General features: G+C 44.1%; 1 protein-coding gene across 2 annotated transcripts in view; it reads left to right on the top strand.

Annotated features, from left to right (window-relative positions):
* The window catches only part of SPMAP2 (sperm microtubule associated protein 2), a 361,513-nt gene that overhangs the window by 15,500 nt on the left and 326,738 nt on the right, over positions 1-19,275 (top strand). Inside the window, exon 1 of one of the 2 annotated variants that reach the window (XM_063923548.1) lies at positions 18,642-18,814. The exons of the other annotated variant lie outside the window; for it this stretch is intronic. The gene's annotated coding sequence lies outside the window, so the exon portion shown is untranslated. Of the gene's footprint in view, positions 1-18,641; positions 18,815-19,275 lie in introns of those variants that run through there. 2 annotated transcript variants of the gene reach the window in all.

Here is a 19,275-nt window from a genome sequence, read left to right as displayed (position 1 = left end):
CAATCAGTCAACGCCACCATGGTGGCATACATAAACCATCAAGGCGGCACTTAAAACCACATGGCAATGATGAAAGTGTCAAAAATCCTTCGTTAGGCGGAATGCCATCTGCCAGCAATATCGGCAGTGTTCATTCCAGGAGTCCTCAACTGGGAAGCGGATTTCCTCAGTCATCAGGACGTGCATGCTGGAGAGTGGAGTCTTCATCAGGAAGTCTTTCAACTCCTAGTGGACAATTGGGGTCTACCAGATGTAGATCTGATGGCGTCCCGACACAATCACAAAGTTCCGGTCTTCGGATCAAGAACAAGTGATCCTCAAGCAGCGTTCATGGACGCACTGGCAATTCCATGGAACTTTCCGCTACCCTACATTTTCCCTCCAGTGTCATTTCTTCCCAGTGTACTACGGAAGTTCAAGCGAGAAGGAGGAATACTATTTCTAGTCGCTCCGGCGTGGCCCAGACGGCATTGGTTCTCAGACCTGCAGATCTATCGATAGAGCGTCCTCTTCTACTTCCTCAATGCCCAGACCTCCTCGTTCAGGGCCCTTGTGTCTACCCGGACCTGGCCAGACTGGCTTTGACGGTGTGGCACTTGAAACTTCACTCCTGAAGGCCAATGGATTCTCCAAGGCGGTTATCCAAACTATGCTAAAGGCCCGCAAACCAGCTTCTGCATGGATTTATTATAGGGTCTGAAATTCTTCACCTGGTGTGCTGCTAAAAATTACCTATGCTTCCAAGTTTAGTACTTCCAGACTTCTGGCTTTTTTGCAACAAGGCCTGGATTTAGGACTTCGTCTGGCCTCTCTCAAGGTTCACATATCTACCTTGTCGGTTTCAGAGAAAAATTGCATCTATGCCTGACGTTCATACATTCACTCAGGGTGTACTGTGGATTCAGCCTCCCTATGTCCCTCCTGTGGCTCCATGGGATTTGTCTGTTGTCCTCAATGCCCTGCAAGAGTCTCCATTTGAACTTCTTAAGTCAGTGGACCTTAAATGGCTTACGGCTAAGTTCCTTTTCTTAATGGCTATTGCCTCTGCCAGAAGGGTATCGGACTTAGATGCTTTATCCTGTCGTCCATCCTTTTTGATATTTCATCGTGAACGAGCAGTTCTCCGAACTCGCCCCGGTTATTTACCTAAGGGGGTGTCATCTTTACACCTTAACCAAGAGATTGTGGTTCCGGCATTCATCTCTTCTGATTTGTCCTCCAAAGAGCGGTCTTTGGATGTGGTAAGGGCTCTCCATATATATGTGGAGGGGACATCCTCTATTAGGAGGTCAGATGCCCTTTTTGTTCTATTTGGTTTCCACAAACGTGGCTGGCCTGCGAATAAGCAAACTTTGGCCACATGGATTAGAGTGGTGATTGCACAAGCTTATGCGCAGGCTGGGTTACCAGCTCCTGCTGCTATTAAGGCCCATTCTACTCGGTCTGTTGGACCTTTTTAGGTGGCCCGCCATGGCGCGTCCGCAGAACGATTGTGCAAGGCGGCTACGTGGTCCTCAGTGAACACGTTCATTAGATTCTATGCTTTTGATACTTCCGCATCCCGGGATGCTTCCTTTGGACGCCGGATTCTCATACCCGCTAAGGTGCATCCCCTCCCTTGGAAACCAATGTTCCCCACTGCAGAAAAGGAGATTTATGGTAGACTTACCATGGTTAAATCTCTTTCTGCGAGGTACACTGGGTTCCACAGGGCACCCACCCTGACGCACTTAGCTTCTTTGGGTTTGTATGGCATTAGCCGCTAGTCCCTTCTCCTTTCGTGAGAACATGGTTCTATGTGACTAACATCTGCCTTCTGTTTTACCTGCTTCTACATTGGACTGGTTAACAAAACTGAGCTCACAGTGCCTGGAGGCGAGGTTATAGAGGAGGCCCCACAATGCATTCTGGGACAGTCTAAAGCTTTAGTCTGTTGGTACCCCTGGATCAAGATCCATCTCTACACCTCGATGTTTCCCTGTGGAAAACAGTGTACCTCGCAGAAAGAGATTTAACCATGGTAAGTCCATAAATCCCGTTTTACTTACACATAATGCTATTAACCAAACTATACCTTCATAATCAAAACCACCTATAATGCAATTTTCCTGTGGGCTTTTTTCTGTGTGTGTGTTTTTTTCTGGTTACCATAGCATTTATACTTGTTTTTCAATGCCTATTTCCCTATAGATTGTAAGTTTGCAAGCAGGAATCTTTTACTTTTATGTCTGTCTGTTACTACCCAGTCTTGTTTTATTACTATTTGTACCCAAATGTAAAGTACAACGGAATATGCTGGCAGTATATACAGTATTTGTAACTGTTAATAAATAAATAAATAAATAAATAAATAAGGTGTACTTCAACAGAGTGTGATCTTTCTGCATTATTTGGTTTCATCCTTCATACTCTTGTCTGTTCCACTTGTTCTCCTGGGTGGTGTTTACTAAAAGGAACATCACTCTCTGGCTTGGGTTCCCCACTTTGGTATTATTTCCAGTGTCCATCTTGTATTCATTCTGTGATTTAGTGGTGTCAGCAGGTGTTTGGTACAGTAGCTTCTGGCAATCGTTTGTATAGATGGAGAAGTCTTCCTAATTGTTTAAATTGAATGCTTTGCATGTATGGAGTTTAAAGAATTATTCTGCAATTTTCACAACACTTTAAGACTAATCTACATGTTCTTTACTGTATAGCACACATGGATACACCATATATTTTATGGCAGTCACTTGGATGTTCTCTTCACTGATGCTCTCTGTATTGCATGGTAGAAATTGTAATGCTCTCTCTATTGTATTGTTGTCACTGGGATGATCTGTTTACTGTATGACTGGAATGTTCTCTGTACTGTATGGATGTCATATGGATATTCTCTGTACTGTCTGGCCCACATGGACTCTGTGTACTGGATGATGGTTACAATGATGCTCACTGCACTGTATGGAGGTCACTTTAAATGTTCTCTGTATTACATGGCAATCACTGTAATGCTTTCACTATTGTATGGTGGTCACATGTATGTTCTCTGTATTGTATAATGGTGACATGGCTTATCAATGTATTTTCATTCAGTCACATGGATGCTAACTGTACTGAATGGCATTCAAGATCAAGCTCTCTGTACTGTATGACAGTCACTGGTATGCTCTCTGTGCTGTGTGGCAGTCACAAGATACTGTACTGTTTGGTGATCACTGTCACTGCTACACTTTCTGTACTGTATTGGTGTAACTGGGATGCTTTCTGTACTGCATGGCATTACACTGAGCTGCTCTCTCTATTGCATATCTGTCATTAGAAAGGTAGGCAGAAGATGTGTGAATTATTTACTAACACTGCTATGAAAAATATAGAACCAGCAGATCGACAGTGGATGAAACCAGATCAAGAATGATCTATTTTACAGTGACTAGGCTTCATCCAACAGCCAGTACTTTCTAAGAGTAAACTAAAGTGCTATAGCTAGTAATGCTAATCCTGGGAACTTTCTGCTGCTGTCTTATGCGGTTCCAGGAGCAACCTTCTCCGTCTGGGCCCCCTACTCAGTGCTGGTTGCATTGTAAATCTGAGCACTAAAGGGCAGCCAGTTTCCCGGCAATTTCTCTATTGTGGATGTGCAAAACTCGCGCCATTTTCACAGTGATTTCTGCAGCTCTGCTGCTATTGGTGCGGGACTCCAGAAGGATAAGTATTCAAGAAATGGGTGCAGCATGTGTGGTGTGGGCCCCCCAGCTGCTGTGACTCCACCTAACATGTTACAATGGCTTTGCCATTTAAGTTATGGCCTTAATTGTGCGCTAACCCAACCTGATTTTGTGTTGGGCTGCGCTTACAGTTGATTTGGTTCCACCGAATGATAGATCGACAGTCAATAGGTAAACAGTCAACAGTTCAACACCATATGGTCGACAGGTAAAAAAAGGTCGACAAGGTCAAAATATCGCCAGGTTCAAAAAGTCAACATACAACACACATATGGTAGACACATATATACGTGGTGTCAAAGTCGAAAAATATCGTTATTCTCATGCCTTGTACTAACCCCATGCGCTTGCCCACTGCACGTGCACATTCTCTCCCGTGCGTGCGCATATTTGCAGTTGCGTGACGGCGCCTCCACGGTCGTGCGCTCAGGCGCGTGGTATGTGCATTTATGGTAGAGTTTGTGTGCGTCTGGCGGGCGACTCGATCGTTACATAGTTAATCCAAATAGTATATTTTATAGGTTATGGTCCCTTTAATAATATCTGTAAGTATGTTTAGTGTAACTGGTTCATGAACAAAGGAATTCCTCTTTACATGATACGAAGGGTCAGACAGGTTTTGAGCAGTGGTGTTTAGTATGCAACGGTAGAGTATATTATTAGTAACATTCCGGCGTTGGTTTGAAAGAGATTAATCGCTCCTGCTTATAGTTATGTTTAAAAGAAGTTTATGGACTTTAAAAGTATTTGCTGTTTTATTACACATGTGGTGTGAGTCCTGAGATTCCCTCCCACCTGAGCAGTCTGGAATAGTCACAGCCCACCTGTTCAAACAAACCTATGACCTTTTGTTATAATGTGAAGACAGATTCCTGTGTCCAATGAACAATGAGATTGCAGGGCCCTTTGTAGTGTACTGTATGTAGTGTATATAAGAACAGCCAGCCTGGCCCAGCTCAGTCTACTCTCCACAAAAGGTTTTCATCACTGACTAACTATGGAGCTGGTGACCAGGACTGCGCAGCGATCATTCCCCAGTGTGTAAGTTTTTCTCTGTAACCAACTTGTTCTCTGTTTGTATTTGCCATACTCTCTCTCTCTCTGTTATTGTTACGCTGTTGTATATTGTATATGTGTAGTTATTCTGTTAGATATTAATGTTAGTTTGTAGTGTATAAACTGTTAACTGTATTTTCCCTTTTTTACATAACTAAATCTCGTTAGTAAAGGTTTTGGAACCTTAGCAAGGTATTGTGTGTTTATTACATTACTGAGGGTATTCGGAGCGTCTCAATCGCTCAAGCGGCTTTTATATAATAGAGGTTAATTAGCATTGCATTGTGTTCACATTACAAAACCAAGGTTTACAGTATAGGCTCAGCCTTTCATTGTGTTGCATACAAGGTTTACTGTGTGTCATCCTGTGAGCGTCTGCGCCGCTCGTGTTCCTCTTGTGGGCACAGCGTCCGCTACGCTAGTAGCGTAGCATTACGGTACTCGGACTGCCTATAGCGTGCTCGATACCCAGCGTAAGCCGTGAGCGAACGTGCCGCCCGTGCGTCTCGACCACGGCCTAGCGTCTGCTACGCTAAGTGCGTACCCTTACGGCACCCCGTACGCCCATTGCGTACTGAGTCTCTTACCAATATATAGTGAATGTTATAAGATAAATATTTAGCTTTATCAATTGGGGCCTCGTCCTTCCTCCACATATCCGCACTTGCGAACACAAGCAGACTTTATCTGTCAGCAAAGGGGGAAGGTAGTATCCCTTGGTATCCGTGTTGGTGGTTGGGGATACGGTAGTGCTGACTAGATAAGCGTCTGCATCGCTACGTTGTAGGAGTGCGGGTGGAATCCGGAACCAGAAGGTAAGAACAGTACGCTATTGTCTTTTTAAATCTGGTTTTAATTTCTATTTGGTGCCAACTGCACACGCAGATTGGATTGCTTGTCTGTTTAAATAGGTTTAAAAGTATTTTTAATCGCTCTGCATAGCTTGATAGTTTTATTTTTAACTCAGGCCTAAAATAACTTTAGGGGCTGGCATGATGATTTTCTTTGTGACAAGGGAGGCCGCATGGTCTGTCCTCCATTTTGTGTAGCCCTCATGGATGTGGAAGGGGGAGGAGCAGCAGCCATTTTGGGAAGGTCAAAAAAATTTTTTTTTCCTGAATGGCTGATTTTCAGGTGACTCTGGAAATAATCAGCCATCCATTGTCAAAAAGAAATCACCATTTAATGAGTTTTAATGCATTTATTTAATCCATATCATAGTCAATCATAAGTGGTTCAGATAGAGTTTAATATAAGTTAATAGTAAATTGAATATTTGATTTAGGAAATACACAGAAATAAAACAAAGTTGTATTTCTTTTTTTTCTTTTTCTCCCTTCAAGAGCCTGTTTAACTCTGCTACTTGTGAGATGGGCCATAGAAATGCAGATGAACCTGTGTAACTGGGTTTTTTTTTCTCCCAGCAGTGAAAGAAATCGCCTTCACAGATAGTTAAAAAGCACATTCATATGCAAATTAGAAGTACTGAATAGGGTCTCATAGATGTAATATCTATATGTGCGTGCTTACATCAATGTATGTTATTAGATTAATTTAGAATTGCATTTTCACCTGTGTATTTTCACATATCTCACTTCCCTGTTTGCCATTTATCATTGATAACGTGCTGAGAAAGATTTGTTGCTATTGGTAGTTAAAAGTAAAATTAATACGTAAGGGAGTAATTTGTAAAACACGCACACGGCTTGCCTAAGATACAAGGAAGTTCTGTGTGGTGTTCAGTAAATGATTACAGTTAAATATCATTTGCATTGATAGAAACGTGTTACTTGTGTTACTGTGGACGTGTCTGGCCTGTGTACACGTGTCCCTAGCAAAGGGCGGGACAAGCGTGCGCGACGCAAGGGCTTACACACGTAGCGTATATTACGCAACGGAGCGTATGGGTACGCCCACGTAATACAAATCACACGATAGTATTGTTTTAGTAGGCGATACGGAAGCAACGTGATAATAGCGCAAATCAATCTCAGTGTCCAAAATTTTAGCGTAAATAATCCTTCTCTAGTTGTAACTCCTTTCGGGACTAGACTGCGATACTGAATGAAAGGGATTTCTGCGCAGAAACGAAAGTAAAGAGTATATGAGGTGAAAGAGTGTGTATATATATATATAAGTTTCTCATTTTTGGGTGGAACTACAGGAAATCGAGTTCTCGTGAGGTACATACGTGAAAGTGATGGCGCGGTGGCTTGGGAGGCATCCCTTGTTAAACATATTAAAATAAGAGCATTAGAGTATAGCAGACCAGGAGGTCCAGAGACAGACCAGGAGGTCTAGGTACAGCGGACTAGGAAGTCCGCTATAGATAGAGTCAAGAAGCACAACACCAGGAGGGTTGGTGCAATACCCATATAGGCCATTAAGCTCTGGCTGAAGGTATTCTCAGCCACAATTTTCGATTCCACTGGTCGTTCCGCACATAAGATTAGTTGCTTATGTGCAGTACGATTGTACCGCATGTAATTGTGTGCATTAGTTAGTAACTTGACCCAGTTCCATTTGCGTACGCTAGAGGGGTCATAAACGCTATTTGTACATTCTAACGTGATTTGTGTAATTTTTTTTTATTTTAAGGGAGGTTCGCTGGTCACTCGGGAATTCTCCAGCAACTGATATTTACTGGGAAGGGTTAAGTGCTCTTCGGATCACACCCACACGTTCCAGTAAATAGAGGTTTAGGTTGCAGGGGCCCTAGGTTGAGTACGCCAGCGCTAAGGCAGTGTGTGGGCGTATTGGTCGACGTGGGCGAGTGAGTGAAGGTACTCGGTAAACTTTCACCGTCGGCCTACCCCGGACATCTTGGTTTTTGTAAGGGTTCACTGAAGACCCTGATTTGAAGGTCAGAGGTAGTGAAAGCAACACCTGCAAAGATGGGGGCCAGTTGTTCAGGTAGGGGACGATCAACCCTGGTTCAGGTTGATTTAGTAAACCGGCCCATAAGGTCGGCAAGGTATATAACGTGTGATACAGACCAGGAGATCCAAGATGAATCACATACAAAGGTTTTCAATGAATGGGAAAGAATGACTGTGCATGACGGGGAAAAGTTCCCACGGGTAGGCAGTTTTAGCCCCGAGGTGTTACAAAATCTAAGGAGAAGGATATGTCTCAATAAATCTGCAAAGAGACGGATCAAACATTATGATTATTTACAGTTATGGCAACGGGAAAGTGAAATACAAGGAGGATTAGCTTACACAGCTGACTCTCACTTTGGTAAGAAAAATATGGCAACAAGAGAGAAAGTGGTTACAGAGAATGGCACACTGGGGTATGATAAACATGCACTTAGTAACTGTATAGATGATAAGAATAATTGTAACGAATGTAACAATGATAAAAGTAAAACTGTTAAATGTACAACTGTTAACCCGTGCAAGATGCACTCCATGTTAAACTTCCCTCAGGATTACAAGCAAGAAAGTGAGCCCAGCACGAGGTCGGCACCATTTCCAGCAGCCATCATACAAGACATCCAGGTGGACGCGACCAAATCGGTAAAGGCAGTAGTCAAACCCCCTTGCGGAGGGTCAGGTGAGGTCGTGTCCACAGGTACATACAGTGTTATATATCACGCACAAACAAATGTATCTCATATTGTAGAACCAACACAAGATGATGTTATAATTGAATGGAACATCAAAAGACACCTGGAGTCACAGGGCAGTAAGCAAATGACAATCAGTAGACAAGCCCTGACAACGAAGCCACACCAGCTTAAGCCCCAAACCCCTGTGAGAAATTCAAATGTGATAGTTTGTTATCATTGTCACAAAGAGGGACATTTTGCAAGAGATTGTAGATCAAGAAATATACAAAAGTCATATCAACCCCCTAGACAACAACATGACCATGATATCCAAATAAACAGGGAAGCACAGGGAGGTAAGAAGCCTCAGATCCCTGTGGGTAAGTCAATGGTGATAAGATGTTATAATTGCCAGAGGGAAGGTCATTTTGCACGAAGTTGTAGGGTTAAAGATCCACAAAAGGTATATCAACCCCCTAGAAAAAAAAAAAAAAACTTGAGCAAAGTCATGATACACGAAATTGTAATCAGGGATCATATAAGAAGAAGTTTGGGCCGCACCTGTAATATGCAGTCAGGAAAGTTGATCATTAGGCCTGGTAGTAAACCTGAGGTTACAGTTAATGATATTGGGAGGTCAGTTCCGTGTAGACACAGGATGGCCGGGTAAACTTTGTAATTTATCTGTAAATGTTTCTTTCTCCCCATCTCTGACGTTCATCGGCAGAACTCAAACATCACATAGCTACTTGGTCTTTGCAGAAGTCTATCTAACCCCAGTGTGACCTACCGACATCGGTGTGTCCTGGCCAGGCACAAAAGGGTGGAGTGTGGAAATACTGGTGGGGGTAGACTGCGCAAAGATACCAATGAATGTGATGGTGTGACAGCCTGATGGTGAACGGAAGATCTGACAATGTTTTTTTTGTTTGTTGTTTTAGGTAACATATATATGAATTGTTCTCTCTCTCGTTTGTTTGTTTTTCCTCTTCTCTCTCATGTTCTCATGCTTTACAGATGGTATGTCACACATCAGTTAGACAAATGGTAATGCAAGATTTTTGCTCCTTACAGAAAGATCGCAGATTTGGAAAGAATATTGTATCACCAGAATGTTCGTTTGGAAGATTGAGAGACAGCACCTTTAAGATGACAACAGAGCAAGAGGAACAACAAGACTAGAAGACATCGTAACAATTTTCTTTCCCCTCAATTATTTTTTTGTACCCCCATTACAAATTTCTCCTTTTCCTCCTATAAGATGGACTTGCCCCAAGAGACTGTGATCCGGATTTTCCTGTTGACCATGATGTTGACCAGAGCAGTCTGTTTCGGTGAGAGTTCCATGGAGGTCGAGAAAGGATCTGGAATGGGTTCTGATGACCAGGATGGAGGCGTAGATTTCCAAGAGCAGCACAATCACCGAGTAAAGGCGAGTATCAGAAAACGATCTGATAGCATTGACAATAGAAGGAATTGTGAAGGATTGTTAGTTGAAGAGAACTGCATCTGTAGGCACTGTGACAATATAGTTGAGGATGGGTGTATCAAGAAATGTCAGTCCAGTTTTAATGTCCACATGGACCGGCATCCATTGGGTGACTATCACTCTTTAGTGGGTAAAGTGCTAAACCAGACAGACTGTTGGGTATGCTCTCAAGTACCTCAAGGTCATAGCAAATCAGGACTAGTACCATTCCCTTTAACTGTAGGAGAGGTACTTGAGTTAAGTGGTGGGAGGCCGGTGGACAAGAGGTTTAATATCTCTAGTCCTCCTAGTTTGAAGTTACACATGTATCATGTGGATAAGTCCTTAGTATGCTTTAACATTTCCAATCCCCGAAAGCCGGGAAATTGGGAAGTGTCATGAAGTAATCAAACCATGACATTTTCATATAGAGCCGATAGAATGCCCATAGACACAGAGCTTATACGCCAGAGAGCCAACAGTGGAAGATATTTCCGGTATAGGTACACTCTAGGAAGTAGGACCATGCGAGTTGGAGAAGTATCACCAGGATACTGTGCACATATAGTACAACCGGATACGTGTACTAGACAGATGGGAGAGTTAGGGTTAGGAGATTTCACATGGAAAATTTGTAACATGGTAATGTCATACTCTGTCCCATATGTTCTCCCCGATGATGCATATTTCATATGCGGGAGAAAGGCGTATAAGTGGCTTGCCCCAAACTCAGAGGGATTGTGTTACATTGAAAAAGTACTGCCTGAAGTAATGACTGTATCCCATTTAAAAATGAAAGACATTCACCGTGGTGCCCAAGCTCCTCACACTCATTACGAGCACGTCGTTAAACGGCACCTGATAGAAAGAACAGAGCATCCGGCCTCTGACCTGATCCATGAATCCACCGGGATTCAAGTCCTACTCGCGTTAGATATCACTCGTACCGCCAGAGGAGTGATAAATTATAGATATATATCTGCGCTAGCGAACTTGTTAGACAATATCACCGAAATGTATGACGACACGTTCAGGTACACTGGGAGAGAGTTACAAGCCTACAAAACAGAGCTGGTTCAGCATAGGATGATTCTCAATTATCTCACAGCAGTGACAGGCGGGTATTGTGTTACCTTAGCGACTCAGTATGGAGTAAAGTGCGGCACGTATATTACAAACAGCACTGAGGACCCGGCCGAGGTCATAGACCAAAAGATGGATGACATTTTGCAATTAAAGTGGGAGTTTCGAAGGAAACACAAACTCACACTCGCTGCTGTGGGTAATGAGCTGACCAGTTGGGTGTCATGGTTGAACCCACGAAATTGGTTCTCTGGTTTAGGAGAATGGGCCCAAGGTATTATAATGGATGTAGGGAAATTTCTCTTGTGTATTCTGGGAGTCGTCATATTGGTTGGTCTGATATTTAGATGCGTTCGGGCTTTAACGAAGTGTAAAGGTAGTACCAGAGTGATGAGTCTGAGGAGCGAGGACCAGTGGCGTGCGGTGAGGTCAGTGGCTGGTGAGGCACTACAGCCATAATGTCATCCGAATCCTGCCGATGACCCCTACCGCCGCCGAGCCAATGCCCACTACTGCCCCTGCGCCGATGCCTGCTGCCACCGCCAATAACTTACAAACTCGCCCACCATCAACTGACCCAGCCCTCCGTCACTAATTTGCATCTCAGTCCGATGCCACCAATGCCCGCTGCCTGCCTGCTCATCATACTTGTAATATATTGTACATTTTTATAGAAAAAAATAATAATAATTAGTGTTTGGAACTGGGAAGGGAGTGGGAGGAGGACATGAATGCAATTTTGTTGTCCAGGGCTTCCATTAGTCAAATTACGCAGCATAGTAGCGCCACTTACACAAATTACGCCAGGCAGAGCTCCCTTTTACACATTATGGCAGGTAGAGTTCCCTTTTACACATTACGGCAGGTATAGCCTCCTATTACACATTACGGCAGGTAGAGTTCCCTTTTACACATTACGGCAGGTATAGCCTCCTATTACACATTACGGCAGGTAGAGATCCCTTTTTTCAAATTATGCCAGGTACAGCCCCCTATTACACATTACAGCAGGTAGAGCCAGTGGCGGAACTAGCGAGCGGTGGGCCCAGGTGCGACAAAATGCTTTGGACCCCCTTCCCCATTCCATCCAAGTCCACCCCCTCACCCCTGGAGAGGATATGGTGAGGGAGAACTGCTCAGGGCCAGGGAAATGGACACCTAGCAACAGTGCCGTAACTAGACATTTTAGCGCTGTGTGCAAGAAACGGCATCAGAGCCCCCCCTTTATGTAAAACAGGAGCAGTGCGCGCTGCAGGCACGTGCAAAATATATAGGGGCGTGGCTTCATGGGGAAGGGGTGTGGCCACAAAATTATACCAATTCATAACGGTGCATAGTAGTCTTTATTATTTAAATTACGCCGCACAGTAGCACCACTACACCAGGTAGAGCCCCTTTTACACAATACGGCAGACAGCGTCACCTTTTTACACATTACGGCAGACAGCGTCCCCCTTTTTACACATTACAGCAGACAGCATCCCCTTTTTACACATTACGGCAGACAGCGTGCACTTTTTACACATTACGGCAGACAGCGTCCCCCTTTTTACACATTACGGCAGACAACGTCCACCTTTTTACACATTACGGCGGACAGCGTCCCCTTTTTACACGTTACGGCCGACAACGTCCACCTTTTTACACGTTACAGCAGACAACGTCCCCCTTTTTACACATTACGGCAGACAGCGTCCACCTTTTTACACATTACGGCGAACAGCGTCCCCTTTTTACACGTTACGGCAGACAACGTCCACCTTTTTACACATTACGGCAGACAACGTCCACCTTTTTACACATTACGGCAGACAACGTCCACCTTTTTACACATTACGGCAGACAGCGTCCACCTTTTTACACATTACGGCGGACAGCGTCCCATTTTTACACGTTAGGCAGACAACGTCCACCTTTTTACACGTCACGGCAGACAACGTCCACCTTTTTACACGTTACGGCAGACAACGTCCACCTTTTTACACATTATGGCAGACAACGTCCCCCTTTTTACACATTACGGCGGACAGCGTCCCCTTTTTACACGTTAGGCAGACAACGTCCCCCTTTTTACACATTATGGCAGACAGCGTCCCCTTTTTACACATTACGGCAGAAAGCGTCCACCTTTTTACACATTACGGCAGACAGCGTCCTCTTTTAACACATTACGGCGGACAGATTGCCCTTTTTTACACATTACAGCAGACAGCGTCCACCTTTTTACACATTACGGCAGACAACGTCCCCCCTTTTACACATTACGGCAGACAGCGTCCCCTTTTTTACACATTACGGCAGACAGCTACCCCTTTTTACACATTACGGCAGACAGCGTCCCCTTTTTACACATTACAGCAGACAGCGTCCCCTTTTTTTACATATTACGGTGGACAGCATCCCCTTTTTACACATTACGGCGGACAGCGTCCCCTTTTTAGACATTACGGCGGACAGCGTCCCCTTTTTATACATTACGGCAGACTGCGTCCCCTTTTTAAACATTACGGTAGACTGCGTCCCCTTTGTACACATTACGACAGACAGTGTCCCCCTTTTTTACACATTTTAGCAGACAGCCCTCCTTTTTTGTACACATTACGACAGGTAGAGCACTTTACACCCCCCCTTCCCCCCTCTACCCTTAGGGTGTGGTGTAGTGCAGTGTAGTGTAGGTGTAGTTCAGTGTAGTGTAGGTGCAGTGCAGTGTAGTGTAGTGCAGTGTAGTGTAGGTGCAGTGCAGTGTAGTGTAGTGCAGTGTAGTGTAGGTGCAGTGCAGTGTAGTGTAGGTGTAGTGTAGTGTAGTGTCAGCCACTTACTTGATTTCTGCTTCTGGCTGCAGGCTCCTGACACGGCACTCCCTCGGTCTGTACATTGCACTGCAGGCCAAAGGGAGTGTGTGTGTGTGTGGGGGGGGGGGGGGGGCGCAGGAGCTCAGCAGTGAGCATGGGGGTCCAGGAGAGGAGGCAGGCCATTGAGCACAGGGGGGACAGAGCGGGGGGGCCGAGGCCGAAAACACGAGGGCTAAGGGAGCGGGGGAGGGGGCGCGGGAGCGCAGCTGAGTTTGCTGGAGTTTTAAGGGAGGGGCGCAGCATCCCGTGAGGCCACACCCCTTCACGATAGGCCACGCCCCTTTTCGGCGCCGTCTTCCAGCAATCCGAAAGTTGGGAGGTATGGTTGGGGTGCAAGAGCGGACCGGGGACGGGAGGAGCGACTGAAAGCAGTGTGGAGACGCAGCCACTAGGAATGGGGGCATCTGACTCTGCCCATCCGTTCCAGCCCACCCGCTGCTGCTGTCCAATGATTGACAGGGGTGTGCCTTGATGTGAGCTCAAGGCACAGCCCCTGTCATAGAGGCAATTGTGATGGTGCCGCTTCTCATTCAATTTTCAATGGGCTTTTCCAGACCGTGATTTGGCTCCGCCCCCTGCCCGCCCCCTCTACAGACACTTTATCATTGTCACTGGGAGGCAGCGCTCTCGCTGCCTCCCATAGAGATTTAGCAGCATTGTCAGGTTAAAAATGATTAAAATAATACAACGTATAATGTGTTATTATCTTTGTATTATTTTAATCATAATGACAGGGGAGGCACTGCCTCCCCTGCCTCCCCTGACTGCACGTCCCTGGCGAGGACACTGTAATAACAACAACTAATTTGATTTATGACCCAACGATAGAGACAATGTTGTGATGAAAATGTGATTCCACGGTCCGTTTCTTTCACCCGTTTCTCCTTTGTTTTCCTCCAAGGTACAAAGACATCCGCTTGGAAGAAGAATTTGACAACCTCTTTTATACAGACCATTGATGAACTATGTCACAGACCCCCCAATATCCCTAGTGACTTTAACTTTTTACGAAAGCCCAATACTTTAGAGACTGTAATTTTATGGACAATGGAACAGCTTTTGCTCGCTATTTACAACAAAAGCACCGAGAGACATCAGACAAGACCTCAATCGGCGACTGTTTATTTAAACTCACATAGTTTACGACTGCATTTATAACGATTGTTTCTTAGCTTCATCTCTACAACCTCCAGGTAGTATCTCACATAGCCGACAGGTGATTCTCACATATTAGCATTCACATGTTCCCCCCATCATGCATCATCAACTAAATGTGCTCCCCCATTTGTTGCAACCAGAAGCCGAAAAGAGCTCGGTAGAGTTTGACAGCCCATCCACAGACCCGTAATACGGGATAAGAAGTATTCAAATGTATACTTCGCAATACCTCGAAGCTTGATTTAGAACACGTACGGCACGATGATACATGACCCCTCAAACATGGATCTTATACACACATGCTTTTACTGTCTCACTAGGTCATACTTTTCCCACCTTCTCCTTTCCTCCCTTACCCAATCATAAAAAGGTGTTTACATGATGACATATTTTTCTGTTTTGTTTAGGAAGTGGCAGTTATTGGTGACTGCTAAAGGGTGGACTGTCAAAGTCGAAAAATATCGTTATTCTCATGCCTTGTACTAACCCCATGCGCTTGCCCGCTGCACGTGCACATTCTCTCCCGTGCGTGCACATATTAGCAGTTGCGTGACGGCGCCTCCACGGTCGTGCGCTCAGGCGCGTGGTATGTGCATTTATGGTAGAGTTTGTGTGCGTCTGGCGGGCGACTCGATCGTTACATAGTTAATCCAAATAGTATATTTTATAGGTTATGGTCCCTTTAATAATATCTGTAAGTATGTTTAGTGTAACTGGTTCATGAACAAAGGAATTCCTCTTTACATGATACGAAGGGTCAGTCAGGTTTTGAGCAGTGGTGTTTAGTATGCAACGGTAGAGTATATTATTAGTAACATTCTGGCGTTGGTTTGAAAGAGATTAATCGCTCCTGCTTATAGTTATGTTTAAAAGAAGTTTATGGACTTTAAAAGTATTTGCTGTTTTATTACACATGTGGTGTGAGTCCTGAGATTCCCTCCCACCTGAGCAGTCTGGAATAGTCACAGCCCACCTGTTCAAACAAACCTATGACCTTTTGTTATAATGTGAAGACAGATTCCTGTGTCCTATGAACAATGAGATTGCAGGGCCCTTTGTAGTGTACTGTATGTAGTGTATATAAGAACAGCCAGCCTGGCCCAGCTCAGTCTACTCTCCACAAAAGGTTTTCATCACTGACTAACTATGGAGCTGGTGACCAGGACTGCGCAGCGATCATTCCCCAGTGTGTAAGTTTTTCTCTGTAACCAACTTGTTCTCTGTTTGTATTTGCCATACTCTCTCTCTCTTTGTTATTGTTACGCTGTTGTATATTATATATGTGTAGTTATTCTGTTAGATATTAATGTTAATTTGTAGTGTATAAACTGTTAACTGTATTTTCCCTTTTTTACATAACTAAATCTCGTTAGTAAAGGTTTTGGAACCTTAGCAAGGTATTGTGTGTTTATTACATTACTGAGGGTATTCGGATCGTCTCAATCGCTCAAGCGGCTTTTATATAATAGAGGTTAATTAGCATTGCATTGTGTTCACATTACAAAACCAAGGTTTACAGTATAGGCTCAGCCTTTCATTGTGTTGCATACAAGGTTTACTGTGTGTCATCCTGTGAGCGTCTGCGCCGCTCGTGTTCCTCTTGTGGGCACAGCGTCCGCTACGCTAGTAGCGTAGCATTACGGTACTCGGACCGCCTATAGCGTGCTCGATACCCAGCGTAAGCCGTGAGCGAACGTGCCGCCCGTGCGTCTCGACCACGGCCTAGCATCTGCTACGCTAAGTGCGTACCCTTACGGTACCCCGTACGCCCATTGCGTACTGAGTCTCTTACCAATATATAGTGAATGTTATAAGATAAATATTTAGCTTTATCAGTGGGTATGTGACTCAGGGTCGACAGGATCTAGATCAACACACATTAGGTCGACGGTGACTAGGTCAACACAGGAAATATATCAACATGGCCATTAGGTCGACATGAACAAGATCGACATGGAAAAAGGTCAACATGAATTTTGACATTTGTTTGGTGTTGTTTTCTTTGTAATGTGATCAGGAACTCCAATTAGTGCACCGCGTCACCTCACATGGTCGCTACCGCTGCGCTTGGCACAGGTTACCGTTCCCAGTTATAGTCCATGTGGATCGTAAAGTATAAAAAAGTAAAAAAAGATAAAAAAGGTGAAAAACTAATTTCCATGTCGACCTTGTTCACGTCAACCTAATGGCAGTGTCGACCTACTCAAAGTCAACCAATGGGTGTTGACCTAATGTGTCTTGACCTAGACAGTGCCAACCGAGAGGTCCGGATACTATATACACAATACATTTTTAGTTGTTTTTTTTTGGGGGGGGAGGGGGCGGGGGGTTCATGTTTTTTAAACTTTTGCTTAATTACTATCCATGGCCCTCATTCCGAGTTGTTCGCTCGCTAGCTGCTTTTAGCAGCATTGCACACGCTAGGCCGCCGCCCTCTGGGAGTGTATCTTAGCTTAGCAGAATAGCAAACGAAAGATTAGCAGAACTGCTAATAAATAATTATTTGCAGTTTCTGAGTAGCTCCAGACCTACTCCTAGATTGCGATCAGCTTGGTCCATTTAGTTCCTGGTTTGACGTCATAAACACGCCCTGCGTTCGGCCAGCCACTCCCGTTTCTCCAGACAATCACGCGTTTTTCCCTGACACGCCTGCGTTTTTTAGCACACTCTCGGAAAATGCTCAGTTACCACCCAGAAACGCCCCTTTCCTGTCAATCATTCACCGATCAGCAGTGCGACTGAAAAGCGCCGCACGAACACCAGCAAATCTACTAAGTTTTGTGTAAAATAACTTAGCGCATGTGCTCTGCGTACCATGCGCATGCGCATTTAGCAACAAATAGCAGCATAGCGAAAATCGGCAACGAGCGAATAACTCGGAATGACCACCCATGTCACAATATAGAAACCTAGTGGCAGGTGAAGCCAGCCACCTTGTCCGAGGTGTGGCAAGCATAGCAAGGCCACGACGGTACACGTTTCTACTGATGTGGTTAAACATATAAAATTACGCCCAAAAATAAAAAAAACTGTTTTTTTGGGTTGACTATGCTAATGTCGACCTCTTTAACCTGTCGACCTTTTGTACTGTCTACCACATGGTGTCGGCCTTCCGACTGTCGATCTGTTAATCCACAACCCAGTCTTGCTGCCTCTTCCCTTGAGTTCTAGATATATTATCAGATAGCTTCATAAGGTATCACTAGAAGATATTCACCGTGAATTCTATTTTAAGAATCATTTCAGTAGAATATATTTGGCAACTCTGGTATCATCTCATATGAAGTTGCTCTTACGAACACAGCACTACAGGAATTGAACGGCTGATGCTATGAAATAAGATTACTATAAGCTATTTGGAAAAACCTAGAATTAGGCACTTTACTTGCCACTCAGTGACATTTGTTGTCAAGAATATGTCTATTTTCTAAATTCTATATCAATGAAATAACTTGGCAAAGGGGAAAGCAATGGTATCCGTAAATGTCCTTTAAGAATGAAGCTATAGTTATCGTCATAACAATGACATTGTAACTGCAGCAGCCACACTGTTCAAAGAATACAGTAAAAGAAATGCTATTTATGCAGCATGAGACATAACATGCTACATGGGTCAAACACAACTTTTAACACATAAAGTGATGTGGCCTTCGGTGTCATGTGAACAGGGCAGCTAAGCAGTACATTGTCTCTGTCAGGTGCTAGCTTTATGTTCCTGATGTAGTGTGCGCGTGGCCATCCAGTGCAGTCTGTTTGTCAGTCAGAACTGGCCAGAGTCCCAGGGATGTTGTGTTGCTATGGAAACGGTTAGGATACAGGAGAGAGGAGCAGAGCTAGACCCCAGAGACTGAATGTTATGTACAGTATATATGGGGGTCTATAGGAGGGTGTTTGTGTCATCACAGAGATAAATGATGTGTTAAGGGCAGAATTTGTGGTAAGTAGCCTTCTATACTAATTATAGCAATTGGCTTTCACTCTGTTGGTTGCAATGTTTTGTAATTTGTACAGCAGTATTTTTTTTGTATTTAAAGGTACATTGCTGAATTATGAAACCTTAAACAGATTGTACAAGCACAGTATGTTCCAGAGACACCTTTTAAAACATCTGATTTATATTGCATATAGTTGCCCTCCACTTTGCTCATCCTGTTTTTCTGTAGAATATGCTCAGTCATTGTTACGTTTATTGCACCTACTAATAACAAACATACAATTACAGTAGGTTTTAAGTAATTTTGTTAATAATGATAATAGTGATAAAAGGAAGGAAGCAGTGTTCCAAAAACATAATTTGCCTTCCCTTTTCATGCTTTCCATCCAAAGAGGATGGAGGCAGGGCTTCATGGGGGGGTTACTATAAATAGATAGAGGATGTGAGAGGGTCGTTCCTATCCC

This window comes from Pseudophryne corroboree, chromosome 1, assembly GCF_028390025.1.
Source record: "Pseudophryne corroboree isolate aPseCor3 chromosome 1, aPseCor3.hap2, whole genome shotgun sequence".
Classification (NCBI taxonomy): domain Eukaryota; kingdom Metazoa; phylum Chordata; class Amphibia; order Anura; family Myobatrachidae; genus Pseudophryne; species Pseudophryne corroboree.
This window is presented reverse-complemented; position numbering and strand designations above follow the sequence as displayed.